General features: G+C 45.3%; 1 long non-coding RNA gene and 1 pseudogene across 9 annotated transcripts in view; one reads left to right on the top strand and one right to left on the bottom strand.

The window, feature by feature from the left end:
* The first annotated feature begins 8,031 nt into the window (after positions 1-8,031).
* LOC308631877 lies at positions 8,032-11,061 on the top strand. 8 transcript variants are annotated; one of them, XR_014018368.1, is made up of 6 exons: positions 8,032-8,399; positions 8,587-8,632; positions 9,009-9,205; positions 9,407-9,662; positions 10,451-10,681; positions 10,966-11,061. It is a non-coding gene; the product is annotated as an uncharacterized lncRNA (long non-coding RNA). The 8 variants fall into 8 exon arrangements; XR_014018369.1 differs by having other exon boundaries at positions 9,407-9,607; XR_014018370.1 differs by having other exon boundaries at positions 9,407-9,496.
* A 1,541-nt stretch (positions 11,062-12,602) lies between these two features.
* The window catches only part of LOC308631620 (RING1 and YY1-binding protein-like), a 53,456-nt pseudogene continuing 51,945 nt past the window's right edge, over positions 12,603-14,113 (bottom strand). The window contains exons 3-5 of the transcript XR_014024318.1: positions 13,114-13,290; positions 12,919-13,031; positions 12,603-12,657 (exon numbers count right to left, since the gene is read on the bottom strand). The product of XR_014024318.1 is annotated as an RING1 and YY1-binding protein-like (transcript). The remainder of the gene's footprint in view (positions 12,658-12,918; positions 13,032-13,113; positions 13,291-14,113) is intronic.

Genomic DNA, 14,113 nt, shown 5'->3' on the forward strand with positions numbered 1-14,113 from the left:
TACTACAAACAAAAGAAATAAAAACAGACCCCAAAGCACTCAAATAGTCAAATCTCACTTGAAAAACATCTAAGCAAATTAGAAACATGACCAAATTAAACATAAAAAATAAATCAAAATGGCAGGAATTAATAAACCTTTCTATATAATAACAATGAAGATAAATGGTCTCAACTTTCCAATTGGGAGGCATAGGGTGGCAGAATGGCTGAAACAACAAGATCCAATTACATATTCTTTGCAAGACTCACCTTATAGGCAGACATACATATATTACAAATGAAGCCTGAAAACAAGCAGGAATAGCTACTTTTATATCTGACAAAGCAGACTCCAAGCCAAAATTAATCAGAAGAGACAAATAAAGTCACTTCATACTGGTAAAGAGAACAATCCAACAAAGTCTAATGATAGTAAATATTTATGCACATGATTACATAAAACAGATACAACTCAACTTAAGGATTCACAGACAATAACATTTGGCAGTAACATTTTTCTGTTCCAGTGGTGACTTAAATGTCTCATTTCCTTCTCTTACCATTTTACTTTAAATAGAACTACAAAACGAATACAGACGATTTGCAAAGATAACAAGTTTCCTTATTTTATCAACATCTTTAATGAAAATGCTTCTGCCATTTCATCAATTGTTATGCTTGCTACAGGTTTCTTCTACTGGCTTTTAACAAGTTGTAAAAATTTATTTCTAAGTTCACACTTGCTTTAAAAAAGGCCATTCAGGGTGTGACTCTACTTTGTGTACAACCAGAGATATGAAAAATCGTGCTCTATATGTGTAATATAAATTGTAATGCATTCTGCTGTCATATATAACAATTTTTTAAAAAAAAAAGGTCATTTAGGCCACAATACAAAGAATGGATCAGAAAAAAGCAAGATAAATGGATGGAGTTGGAGAAGATAATGCTAAGTAAAGTTAGCCAATCCCAAAATAACAAATGCTGAATGTTTTCTCTTATATAAGGAGCTGATTCATAGTACGATAGGGAGGGGGAACATGGGAGGAACAGACGAACTCTAGATAGGGAAGAGGGGTGGGAGGGGAAGGGGGGAAGGGGGATGAAATCATGGTGTAATGTGATGGACATCATTATCCAAAGTACATGTATGAAGACACGAATTGGCATGAATATACTTTGCATACAATCAGAGATATGAAAAATTGTGCTCTATATGTGTAATATAAATTGTAAGGCATTCTGCTGTCATATATAAGAAAAATTAATTTAAATAGAATAAAGACATACCTTCCCACCCCACCTCCCCCCCCCCCCAAAAAAAAAAGAAAACAAAAACCAAAATGCTTGGGGCCAGAAGACATTTCAAATTTTTTCAGGATTTTAAAATATTTGCATATACATAATGAGATGTCTTCAGGACAGGACCAAAGTCTAATGTATGTTTCACATACACCTTCTATAAGTATTCTGAAGGCAATTTTACACACTATTTTTAGTTTGCCTGCATTTTGACTGCCATCTGTCGCATGAGGTAGGGCATGGAATTTTCCATTCATAGCAACATGCCCAAAACTCTAAAGGTTACAAATTCTGAAGCATTTCAGATTTCAGATTTTCAGAGTACAGATGCTCAGTCTGTACTAGCAAACCAATCCAGATCCAAGAACTGTAGACCAAAAGCATAATAAGAGCTTTAGACATCATGATCAGGTGAGATTTATTCCAAGAATGCAAGAGAAGTTCAACATACTAAAATCAAAGTAATACACTACATCCATAGAATAAAGAAAAAAATCTTAAAATCATATGATCATCTTAACTAATGTAGAAAAAGCATATGACAAAGCCTAACTCTCTTGGATTATTATAAAATAATTAAAGCAACAACTAGTAAGAGATAGAAACTTTAACTCAACCTGATAAAGGGCATTTATGAGAAACCACAGCTGACATCACCAGATTCAGCAATGAAAGTGAAAGTCTTTCTCAAAGATAAGGAATGAGAAGAATGCCTATTTTCACCACAGCCACGTTAACATGGTACAGGAAGTTCTAGCCAAGTCAATTAGGCGAAAAGGAAAGAAAAGGAAACAGAAACTAAGTATCATACAAATTTGCAAGAAAGAAGTAATTCCCACTCATAAAGGACATAATCCTATAAAGAGAAAATCAGATCCAAAAAAAGCGCTAATAAAGGAATTCAGGAAAGTTCACATAATTACAGACTGACAATGAACAACCCAAAAATGAAATTAGAAAACACAATTTGCAACAAATCAAAAACAATGAACTTGGAATTCCACTTTGCAGTCCAGCATAAGAAGCCAGAAATTGTCACTCAATTCTAACCAAAAAAAAAAAAAAAAAAACCTGAAGAAACTGAAAAAACAATAATTTATCGTAGAACTATGAGAAAAGAGAGGCCTACCAGGACTAACTGCTGCCCCCCAAAATTAATGAGACAGAGAATTGTGGCTTGTCTGAGCAGAAGTTCAAAGGTATAAACCTCAGTGCAGGGGTTGTAGCTCAGTGGCAGAGCACTTGCCTCACATGTGTGAAGCACTGGGTTCGATTCTCAGCACCGCATATAAATAAATGAATAAAACAAAGGTCCATCAACCACTAAAAAAAATAAATATATAAATAATATAAAATAAAAAGGCATAAATCTCCACAAGAACTACTGCTGAGGTATGGAAACTGGAGCAAACTGCTGAAGTTTCATATGGACAAGTATGAGAGAGAAAAACTCCAGAGAAATCCAGTCACCAGCTAAGGAAAGATTGTTTGAGCTTCAGGATAGCACAACAGAAATCACCAAAACTGGAAAACAAAAAGAAAGAAAATGATACCAGATCCAAGAACTGTAGACCAAAAGCAGTAACACACACAATGAGAACTCCAGAAAGAAAAAGAGAGAAAAGAAAAAACTAACCAAGCTGGGTGCGGTGGCATATACCATTTGAGGTCAGCCTTGGCAAGACCCTGTCTCAAAATAAAAAATAAAAAGGGCTGAAGATGTGGTCCACTTTTTACTGGGTTCCATCCCCAGTGCAAAATATAAATATACATATGCATAAATATACATATAATTACATATATATTTGAAACTATAATGATCAATAATATCAAATTAATGACAGACACTAACCCACTGATTCAGGAAAGGCATAGAAGATCAGGAGGATGAATACCCAAAACACTACATCCCGACACATCATTTTCAAATTCTAGAACATCAAATACAAAGAAAAAAAATCCTGAAAGAGGTCAGAGAATCAAAATTTCAACTAAACGGGGCAAAGAAAAAAATTATAGACAACTTATCCTCAGAAATGAGGTAAACAAGAGGAGACTGGAGTGAAATACAGTCATGCCTATACCATGTGAGAACATTCCAGTCAATGACAGATCACATAAACAACAGTGGTCCCACAGATTATAACTAATTTAAACTTTCCTATCAGCTAGTGATGTCAAATCCATCCCAGTATTGCAGCACAATACATAACTCACATATTTCTGATGATTTTGACATAAACAAATCTACTGTGCCACTGGTCATATGAAAGTATAGCACATATAATTATATATAGCAAATAGATTCTTGATAATAGTAATAAATGACTGCTACTGGTCTATGTATTTACTATGCTATTTCTTTAATCATTATTTTAGAGTTCACTCCTTCTACTAATAGAATTTTGTTGTAAAACAGCACACTATGTTACAATGGCAGTAACCAGATATATCACATGTTTAACACATCTCATGATTTCCATCATTTTTTCTCATGCTTAATTTAATCTCAAATTATTTTGTTCATCATGGCCCTAGGAGCTACAAGCAAAACACACACACACACACACACACACACACACACACCCAATACATCCTATATAAACAGCAGGCTATGTAGGCTATAACATCAACGTTTATGTACACTGTATGATGTTCACACAATGACAAAATTACCTAATGACATAGTTCTCAAAATGCGTGCTCCATTAAGCAACATATGACTATAGTTAAAGTGTTGAGAGGGGGGAAAAAAACCTCCAACTTAGAATTCTTAAAACTGTAAAAATATCCTTTGAAAGCAAAGCAGAAGTAAGCCTTTCTCAGATTAAAAGAAAAAAAAAGAAGTTGAGGAAATATATTGCCAGTAGATCTGCCTGCAAAAATTAGTAGAAGAAATTATTTATACAAGAAATAAAATCAAGAACCAACAAATGGGATGGATCAAACTGAAAAACTTCCTCAGAGCAAAGAAACAATCAAGAACATAAAAGAGAGCCTACAGAATGGGAGAGAATCTGACACTTCCACCTCAAATATAGCACTAATCTCCGGGATACACAAAAAAACTCAAAAACCTAACACCAAAAAACAAACTCAAGCAATGAATGGGCAAAGGAACTGAACAGGCACTTCACAGAAGAGATAAAAATGGTCAAAAAATATGTGAAAAAAAATGTTCAACATCTCTAGCAATTAGAGAAATGCAAATTAAAACTACACTGAGATTCCAAGTCACTTCAGTCAGAATGGCAATTATCAAGAATATAAGTAAAGGGCTGGGGATGTGGCTCAAGTGGTAGCGCGCTCGCCTGGCATGCGTGCGGCCCGGGTTCCATCCTCAGCACCACAAACAAAGATGTTGTGTCCACCGAAAACTAAAAAATAAATATATTAAAAATTTTCTCTCTCTCTCTCTTAAAAAAAAAAAGAATATAAGTAAAAATAAATGCTGGAAAGGATGTGGGGGAAAAGGTACATTCAAACGTTGCTAGTGGAACTACAAATTGGTGCAAACACTCTAGAAAGCAATATGGAGATTCCATAGAAAACTGGGAATGGAACCACCATTTGACCCAGTTATCCACTCCTCGATCTATACAGAAAGGACTTAAAATCAGCATACTACAGTGATGCAGTCACATCAATCAATAGCAGCTCGATTCATAATAGCTAAGCTACGGAACCAACCTAGGTGCCCTTGAACAGATGAATGGATAAAGAAAATGTAATATACACACAATGGAATATTACTCAGCCTTAAAGAAGAATGAAATTATGGCATCTGCAAGTAAATGGATGGAACTGGACACTATCATGCTAAGTGAAATAAGCCAGTCCCCAAAAAACCATAGGCCAAATGTTCTCTCTGATATGCAGATGCTAAAACACAATGGTGGAGTGGATAGAAGTTCAATGAATTAGACAAAGGGAAATAAAGACAAAGGGGGGGATGGGCATAGGAAAGACAGTAGAATGAATCAGACATAACTTTCCTATGTTCATACATGAATACACGACTAGTGAAACTCCACACTATGTACAATCACAAGACTGGGATCCCAATTAGAATAACTTATATTCTATGCTTGTATAATATGTCCAAATACTCTCTACTGTCATGTATATCTAAAAAGAACAAATTAAAAAATAGAACAAAAAAATTTTTTAGAGAGAAGGAAAATTATATAAGTCAGTATTCTAGATTTACATAAGAAAATAAAGCATCAGAGTAGGAATAAGGTAGAATTAAAAGCATTGTTTTTCTTATTTTAATTGGTCTAAGATAAAAATTTATTCAAAATAACAACAGCAACATGTTCAATTATGTGTGTTTATGTATAAGTAAAATGGAGAAAGGAATTAGCAATATTTTATTACAAAATACCCATGAATCTTGAAATACCAGTGTTATCTGAAAATAGACTTGGATCACCTCTAAATGTATATCATGAATGATGCTGAATGTTTGCAAATGTTCATACAATAAAAACCTGGGGCCAGGCACAGTGGTGCATACCTAAAATCCCAGCGAGACAGGAGGATCGAGAATTCAAAGCCAGCCTCAGCAACTTAGCAGAGGCCCTAAGCTACTTAATAAGAGGCTGGGGATGTGGGATGTGGCTCAGTGTCAGTACCCCTGGGTTCAATCCTGGTACCAAAAATAAATAAATAAAGGCTTGGTCCCCAGGGTGGCACTATGAGAAGTGTCATGAGCTTCTGAGAGGCAGGCCTTAGGTCACTGGGGCAGTGCTCTCAAGGGGACTGTCGGGCCCTGCTCTCCATCTCTTTGCCCCCTAGTTCATCAGGTGAGCAGTTTGCTCCACCATGCGCTCCAGAGGCCCAAAGATACAGGACCACTTGATCATGGACCTCCAAACCCTGAGCCAAACTAAGTCCTTTCTTTTTATAGAGTATTTCTAATAAGGGTATTAGAAAGTTATGTATTTATAGGATATACTAATAAGAAGCTAACTAATACTGGCAACACTATAAAAACTAAATATGCCAAAAAGGGGGGAATTGAATCACAGAAATGTTAATTAAAACCACAAAAGTCATAGGGCACGAATGTAGCTCAGTGGAAGAATACGTGCTTCACATTCATGAGACTCTAGGTTCAGTTCCCAGCAGTGGGAAAAAACACATACACACAAGGTAGAAGAAACAAGACAAAAACAGGAACACAGAACAAGGCAACAAATAAACAGCAACTATAAATATGGTAGATATTAATCCAACCATATCAATTGGAATGACAACTTAGCGATCTAAACCACTACCACTCTGAACAAAGACAGACTGTCAGGCAGACCAAGAAAAACAATACCAAACTACTTAACCAAAGAATCTTCGTGGCCTAGAAAGAGCCTTAATCTGACAGATGGAAGCAGAGTGGTCTCTGAAATGGTAGCTGTAATACTGAGAGAAAACAGGAAGGCTTGCTCTCTGCATTGCCTGCATGCTGACTCCACTCTAGTTTGATCAATAATTTCACAAAGCAGGCAAAAAGGTGATTTTAAATTTAGAATACTATAAATAACTGACATAATGGCTAAGAAAAATATAGTTTTTAAGCAAGAGTTAATTATAGCCTAGCTAGGATAAAGTACCTGTGTAGTAGATTTTAAATTTAGATTTTAGTAGATTTTTAAATTTAGAACTCTATAAATAACTGACACAATGGCTAAGAAAAATAGAGTTTTTAAGCAATAGTTTTTTATAGCCTAGCTAGGATAAAGTACGAAGTCTACTTTCTGGACAAATTTGCTAGGATAAAAATTGTATATCTGTGTTATTTTTATTTTGTTGCTTCATACTATATAAATTATTTCTCAAAACAGCCATTTGACATGTTAAAGTGTCCTCCTCATCCAAGTACTTTCATGACTGCTAACTCATTTTGTACTTGTTGGGTGGGAACTACTAGCTCCATTTGATGAATAGGCACATAAACTACAAATGCCAAAGTTAACCTAAATTCACATAGATATTTGTGTCCTTACCCAACACAGACCAACCTCAAGTCTTATGTTCACAATTCTATTTAATCAAAACAAATACAACCAAGAAGACCTTTCTGGCTAGAACCCATTCCTTTAGGAAAATCCTAACCCATCATTTCACATTGTAGATGGGTTTAGACTGCAACCCATCCTGCCCTAATCTCTGAAAATTGCCACAAGATAAATTTGATTATTTCAATTAAAAAAGCATGTTTGGGAATCTTGCAACATTCAAAGATTATAACTGACGATGTATTTCCTTGCAAACAAAATGGAAAGGGACATTATTATTGGCTAGGGATGAATATAAAAGTATAGTTACACTCACTTCAATAGCTTTCAAGGAGTGTTTCCTATGCTTTCAGATTTTGTGGACCAGTGAAATTTCAAAAAACATCTTGGGGTCCTGTACAGGGTAGCCAACTTAATTTTTCAAACTAAGAACATTTTAAAAGGCAACCTCTCATCCACAATTGCAAAATCCAAACATCTGAAAATCAAACATGCCTTTTTATTCTTGCCTGTAACTCATTTGCCATCAACATCTCAACTAACCCTCCTCATCTGGCAATAAAGCCTGACCTAAACTGACATGAGGCTATTCACAGGCTTATTCTATCATGTAGAATAAATATTCTTATGTTTCACTGCAAAAACATTACTGTAATTGATTAGGGAGTGTCCTCTCAGACCCTGCTGTGGCTGTTATGTAATATAGGAATATATATATATATATATGAGACCTGGGCTCGCACCTGCTGGGCCAGCGCTCTGTGGCTGGGCTGGGGTGGGAGAAAGGGGCTGGGGAGGGAACTGAGGGCACCGAAGAGGGCCAGAGGCACTGCTGCCCGGCTCTACACGGCCACCACCGTGGTCCAGCCAAGGGTAGAGGGAGGGTCTCTCCTCCAGGCCAGCACCGTGTATACCGACTGGACCAAGGACCCAGCCCGGCTCACAGGCCCGGCCTCATTGGCCAGGCCTAGGACACAACCAAGGTACTGGACGTCGCCATGATTGGCTCCTCCATCAAACCCACGGGGGAATCAGGCCACGCTCTCACTAGTAACATTTGCCCCACCTACGGTAATAAAGAAACGGCGACCCAGAGAAGGTGAGCAATTTTCCTAGGACACACAGCCAGTGGCTGTGGCAGGGTTCCATCCCGGGTCTTCCTACGTCCGGGGCCCAGGCTTCCTTCCCCCAGGGTGGCCGGGTTCACGGCTGGAACCACAAAACTGCCCCCGGGCTTTACCTTAATGTGGTGAGGCTGCCACGGTGACAATGACGTTCTGAACCAGGTCAGCGGAGGACCGTTCTCCGTTTGGAGGAGGCCTTCTGTCCCTGGTAATGCCATCAGTCCTAATTAATGGGCCCAGCGAGGCACAGGGGGGCGCAGACGGGTGGGGGTGGGAGCAGGTGTCCCAGCAGCCCCAAGAGCTGTCCAGGGCAGAAGGAAAGTCCCCCGCACAGCCAGCAAGGTCTTGGGTCTCCCTCAAGTGCCCCACGGCCAGGGGAGGTTGGATGTGACACGAGTGATGGGTTTTCACAGAGCCCCACAAACCGGAGAGGGGAGGGGAGGTGGCAGCCTGGGGAGGGACGGAGGGACTGGTCCCCATCTGGATGGCGTCACAGCAAAGATCCTGTGGCTCCTGCACCAGCCGCTCATGGAGCCACCACCCAGACGCCTCTGTGGGCGCTAAACTCCTCTCCACCCCCACAGCTGAGGCCTCAAGCCTGGCCCTGCCCACGCCCACTGCCCCAGCCTCAGGGGGCCTCCTGCCTGGTTCACAAGGCCAGCCGCAGAGGAGGGAGCTGGCCCTGGGGCAGCCGGACCCTAGGATCTATCTCTGACACTTGGGGTGGACGCTGGTGATTGGGCCACCCCAGGGGCCACGCCTGGGGCTCAGGATCACTGGGGTATGGAGTTCAGAAGTTCAGATCTGGAATGTCCCCACCAAGGCTCGGCCCCAGCCTGGGCCTCTTGGAGGGGCGGAGGGCAGGATCTTTAAGAGATGGTGCCTAGTGGGGGGTTTCAGGCCACGGGGGGGGGGGACCTGGAAGGGCACTGTGGGACCCCAGGCTCCTCTTCTGTTTTTCTTTACTGGCCACGACTTGCAGGGCTCTGCTCGATCCTGTGTTCTTGCCTGGATGTGCTGCCACAGGCCCAAAGCGAGGGGCTGCTGGCCATGGAGTGGAACCTCTAGAGCCGTGAGCCCAGGGGCCCTTTTTTTCTTCACAGGTTGATTATGTCAGGCCTTCGTTACGGTAACGGGATGGCGGCCCAGATACGTGTGCGCTCCAGGCTCAGGGGCCACTTGGGTGTGTGCCCGAGGTGCAGGGTGCAGGAGGCCAGCGCCACTCCTGGATTCCCACAGTAATTAGAGCCACTGAGGATGAAGCCCAGATCAGAGCCGGGGCTCATCTAATCCTGCCTTAGGAGGGGTCCTGAGGAGGGCTGGGGGCTGGCTGCATGTTCAAAGCTTTGAGCCCTGGGCCACATCTGGAGGTGCCTGCTCCTCTCCTGCAGGGCCACGGGACTCCCTCCCCTGGCACTGGACCTGGGCTGGCCCCGGCTGCTGGGACCCTCACCGCAGCCCTCCGAGGATGGACCAAGGTCCGAGGTCCAAGCCAGAGAAGTTCCCCTTCTCCAGGTCACTTGGATCTTGAGATCACTCGAGATCCCTGGAGCCAGATGTCCAGGACCTCCCAGCCGGGACTGGGCTGTCCACCTCCAAGGGGGGACATGTGCCGCTCAGGATGGACCTCAGAGAGGACACTGCTTTTTATTTTTTTTTTAATTTTTTTGCTGGCCTGCTGGGCATGGACCCCCAGGGCTGCACACGTGACAGACAAGGGCTCTACCACCGAGCCACAGTCCCTCCGAGGACAAGGCAGACCACGTGCCCCTTGTCCTGGGTCTTCTGAGTGGATCCCAGGAGTGGGTGGTCCTTCTAAGTCAAACCCCAAACTCCTGGACTCCCCACAGAAAACCAGCCCAACCCTCAGAGTCTTTTGACACAAGACCAGCCTCCCTCAGTTCCAGGTGGTCCCCACAGGCCCCGCCCACATCCCCCCTCTTCCCAGCTTGCCTGTGCCTTGTGACAAGGAGCTCACTACCTACAGTAGCCGGATCTGCCATCTGACACCTCTGTTTCCCTCCAGGCACCTGGGCGGGAAGCTAGTCCCCACAGATGCAAAGAGTCAGTTCATCAACACCCTTGGGAATGGCCGGCCGCCTGGGTGGGTCCCTGTCTTAGTTATTTCTACCACCCTGTACATCTGGGCGCCCACACGGCAACCATGAGGAACCACGCTTACCCTTGCTTAGCGGAGAGAGTCCCCCATTTATCTGGCTACAGATTGCTGCCTCCGAGAAGCATCCTCCAGTGCCCGGTAGGTAGATCCGAGAAGTGCAGGTCACCCAGGCGTTCCCAGAGTCAGAATGGCACTTTGTAAAGCTCCCACCCCCGCCCCACCCCATCTGGCTTCCTCTCCAAGATCCAAGGTACGAATAAGAAAGCTGTGGCCATGGCGTGGATGTGGTTTGAGTGGGACCCCCGTGCTGGGCGCTGGGACGAAAGCTCGGTCCCCAGGGTGGCCGGGTGGGAGGGGCCGCGCGGTTAAGACATGGGGAGGTGTCAGTGCTGGTCTCTAGGAATGAGTTCTTGTTGGTACAGCGAGAGCAAGACCAGTCCCTCACCGTCTCTGGCTTCCTGTGTCACCCCGTGAGCTCTACCTCCAACATGCTACCCCAGTATGATGTCACCCACCACAAAAGCCACCAGAACCTAGCAGAAGCCAGCGCATGTTCTTGAACTTCCAGAGCTGAGCCAAATAAACCTTTTTTCTTCATAAAGCTCTCAGCCTTGGATATTTGATACAGCAACGGAAAATAGACGTTCCACCTGTCCCTGCACAGATGGGAATAGCAAGATCTACCCCACACTGGGCACTTAGGAGGGTCACCCTGAAACCTGTCCAACAGGTGAAGAAACAGAGCTCTGTGGGGGGAAGTGACGTCACGTGACTGGTGGCAGAGCTGGAAAGGCAGCCTTAATAGGAAGGGAACAGGAACACTCCGCCACATGTTGGCATGATTGTTATGTGACCCACAGGTGGGAGCTCTTGGCCACCTCTTGTGTCCTGCTGGGATTTTCTGGGTCAAGCCTGTCTAACGTGTTCTGTTTGAGCCTCCCTCGCCCACCCATTTCTCCAGGAGGGGCAGAGCAGGGGGCTCAAGGCCTGCGGGACATGCTGGGAGCCGTTATCCATTGTCTGTCCCCAGAGACAGACTCCTCTGGGCTCTGTCTCAAACCCCAAAAATACCACTGGAGTGAGTCCTTTGAACAGGTGCGAAGGGGACTGGGGTCGTGGCTCTGGGTAGTGCGCCCACCTAGCACCTGCGAGGCCCTGGGTTCCATCCTCAGCACCACGTGGAAATAAATAAATAAAATAAAGGTACTGTGTCCATCTACAACTAAAAAATACTAAAAGAAAAGATACCAAAGGTGGGGAGGAGAGAGGAGCAGGGTGCTGGGGATGGAACCCAGGGTGTCCCACCACTGAGCCGCCCCCCAACCCTTTTTATTTTTTATTCTGAGATAGGGTCTCATTAAGTTGCCCGGGCTGGCCTTGAACTTGAGACGCTCTTGTCTCTGCCTCAGAGCGGCTGGGATCGTAGACATACCCCTCGGAGCCCCTGAGGCCGGGTAATTTATAACGAACCCTAATCTACAGGCCAAGCCTAAGTTCAGGCACCGGGTCCTCCTAGCTTCTTCCTCCTGGGACAGACGGGCAGAAAGGGGACCCCACGCCCTCGTCCAGCCCTGGTACAGGGCACCTAATGGTGTCCACGGGGGAGGAGCCCTCGCTGCCCAGCTACCTCCTGGAGACCCCACCTGTGGGTACTGCCCGAGGACAGGGCCTGGGTTTTGGAGGGGCGCCTTCATACCACAGCAGCTCCCACGGGGAGGGAGGGAGGAAGGCGGGTCCCTGGGGTGCTCAGGACTTGGGCTGCAAACTGACCCACTGACCTTCAGCTTCGTGCAAGGGTCAGGTACGTGGTGACCCTTCTCCCTGGGGTGCACCTCCGCTCCTCTGCTCCATCGGGTCAGGACTCTGAAGCCCTCGGAGGTTTGGCCAGAGCCTGGAGCTGGGCATGCACAGGTGGGGATCCAGGGGGTCCGGCCTGTCCACCAGGTGTGGGGACAGGGCAGCAGCTTGCATTGCCACTGTAGTGCGTGCTTGCTTTCAGTGGCAGGGGGTTTGGGCAGACGAGATTGGCCTTGTGTGGCTCTGAGTGACATTACTGGTATCACACTTCTGCCAACTGCTGTGCGATGCTCCTGTCCACGTTTTTCAGCCGGGGCCTGAAATGCCAGGGGGAAGAGCGGTTAAGAAAGGTGTGGTTTAACAGCAGCTTCCAGCAGAGCGTCACCCCATCAGGACCTGCTGGCACCAGGGCTCCAGGGGCCTGTCACCCACCCACCACGGGTGCTGTCAGCCAGCTGAGCTCCGCCCATCACAATCCTGTTCCTCTCCGTCCCCACCCAGCTCCTCAGCCCACCCCCAGGGCGGCCCTGGGCTCTGCACTGTGACTAAGGTCAGCACCTGGTCCTGGCCCCGCCTACCTCAAGGTGTGATTCGCTTCGCTGGTCTTTGCCGTGGCGTTGGCAGACTGTATGCTGTTGGCTTCGCTAGGAGGGCTTTGCTAGGAGGGTCTTTCAGGATGTCCGACTTTGGTCTGGGGAAGAGGCGGGGCGTTAGCTGTGTGTACCCCAGGGAGCACCCCCCCCCCCGCGGAGCCGCCCCCCCCCCACACTCACTTAGTTTTCTTGTTGGTGTTCTTCTTGGTGACACTAGGATTGATCTCCTTCTCCTTCTCAGGCTTCTCCTTGTCCTGCTTCTCCACCTTCTCCTTCTTCTCCTTCTTCGGGGGTGGTGGAGTGGCATACTGCTGAGCCACCTGTTGTGCCACCAGCTGAGAGTTGATACGAGGTTTCCTGAAACATTCAAGGAAAGGTGGCATTCAGTGGTTTTAAGTATTTTAAACGTTCACTTTTGCTTTGCTGCCTTGTTAGGTATTTCATTACAGACATCTGGCAACTCAAAGCCAGATTCTGTGGTGCTGCTTGAACGTTCATTTCCATACAGATAGACGAGGCACAGAATTTCTCCTTGTTCAAAGGAGGTGACACACTGCTGTGTGGCCAATGAAAGAGGACAGTATTCTCAGAGTGCCGAGAACACTACTTCTTTTGAGCTGTCAAGATTATACTGACTGACATCTTTCAAACACTCCTGCAGCACAAGGTTAATCTCGTTTTATTAAATGGACATCAGTAATCCCTTGAAAAGAATGAAATTAGAAGTGTGACATCCACTCCTCCGTCTAACTGCTCCGGCGCTCCCAGCAGCTATGAGTGACAGGGATGACCCACAGGAGCGAGGGGATGCCGCAACTGCAGCTCACACCAGCTCCCAGGGGTGCAGACTGGAAGTCACTATGGGAAAGTCAGACAGTGGCATATTCATCGTGCCATCAGCCGTCACGTCTGTGCCAATCTCCAGCTGACACTGGTGTGCAGGACTATGCTCATAGAATGCGCGTGGTGCGGAGCGCTTTCCAACGAGTGACCACTGGGACCCTAGGGAGAGAGGAGCGGACACCTGTGCAGTTCCTCCTTGGGCGGCCCTCCTCACCTGCCACAAGACATCCCAAGGCTCCCCACGGGTGCCAGAGCCACTCGCTGTGTGGAGACAGACCCGATACCCCCACAACTGCCAACTGATCTCAGGCCAAACAGCTGACACAGTGTGGAGATG

The sequence above is a fragment of the Spermophilus citellus genome, assembly GCF_964194105.1.
Source record: "Spermophilus citellus genome assembly, chromosome: 12".
Lineage (NCBI taxonomy): Eukaryota > Metazoa > Chordata > Mammalia > Rodentia > Sciuridae > Spermophilus > Spermophilus citellus.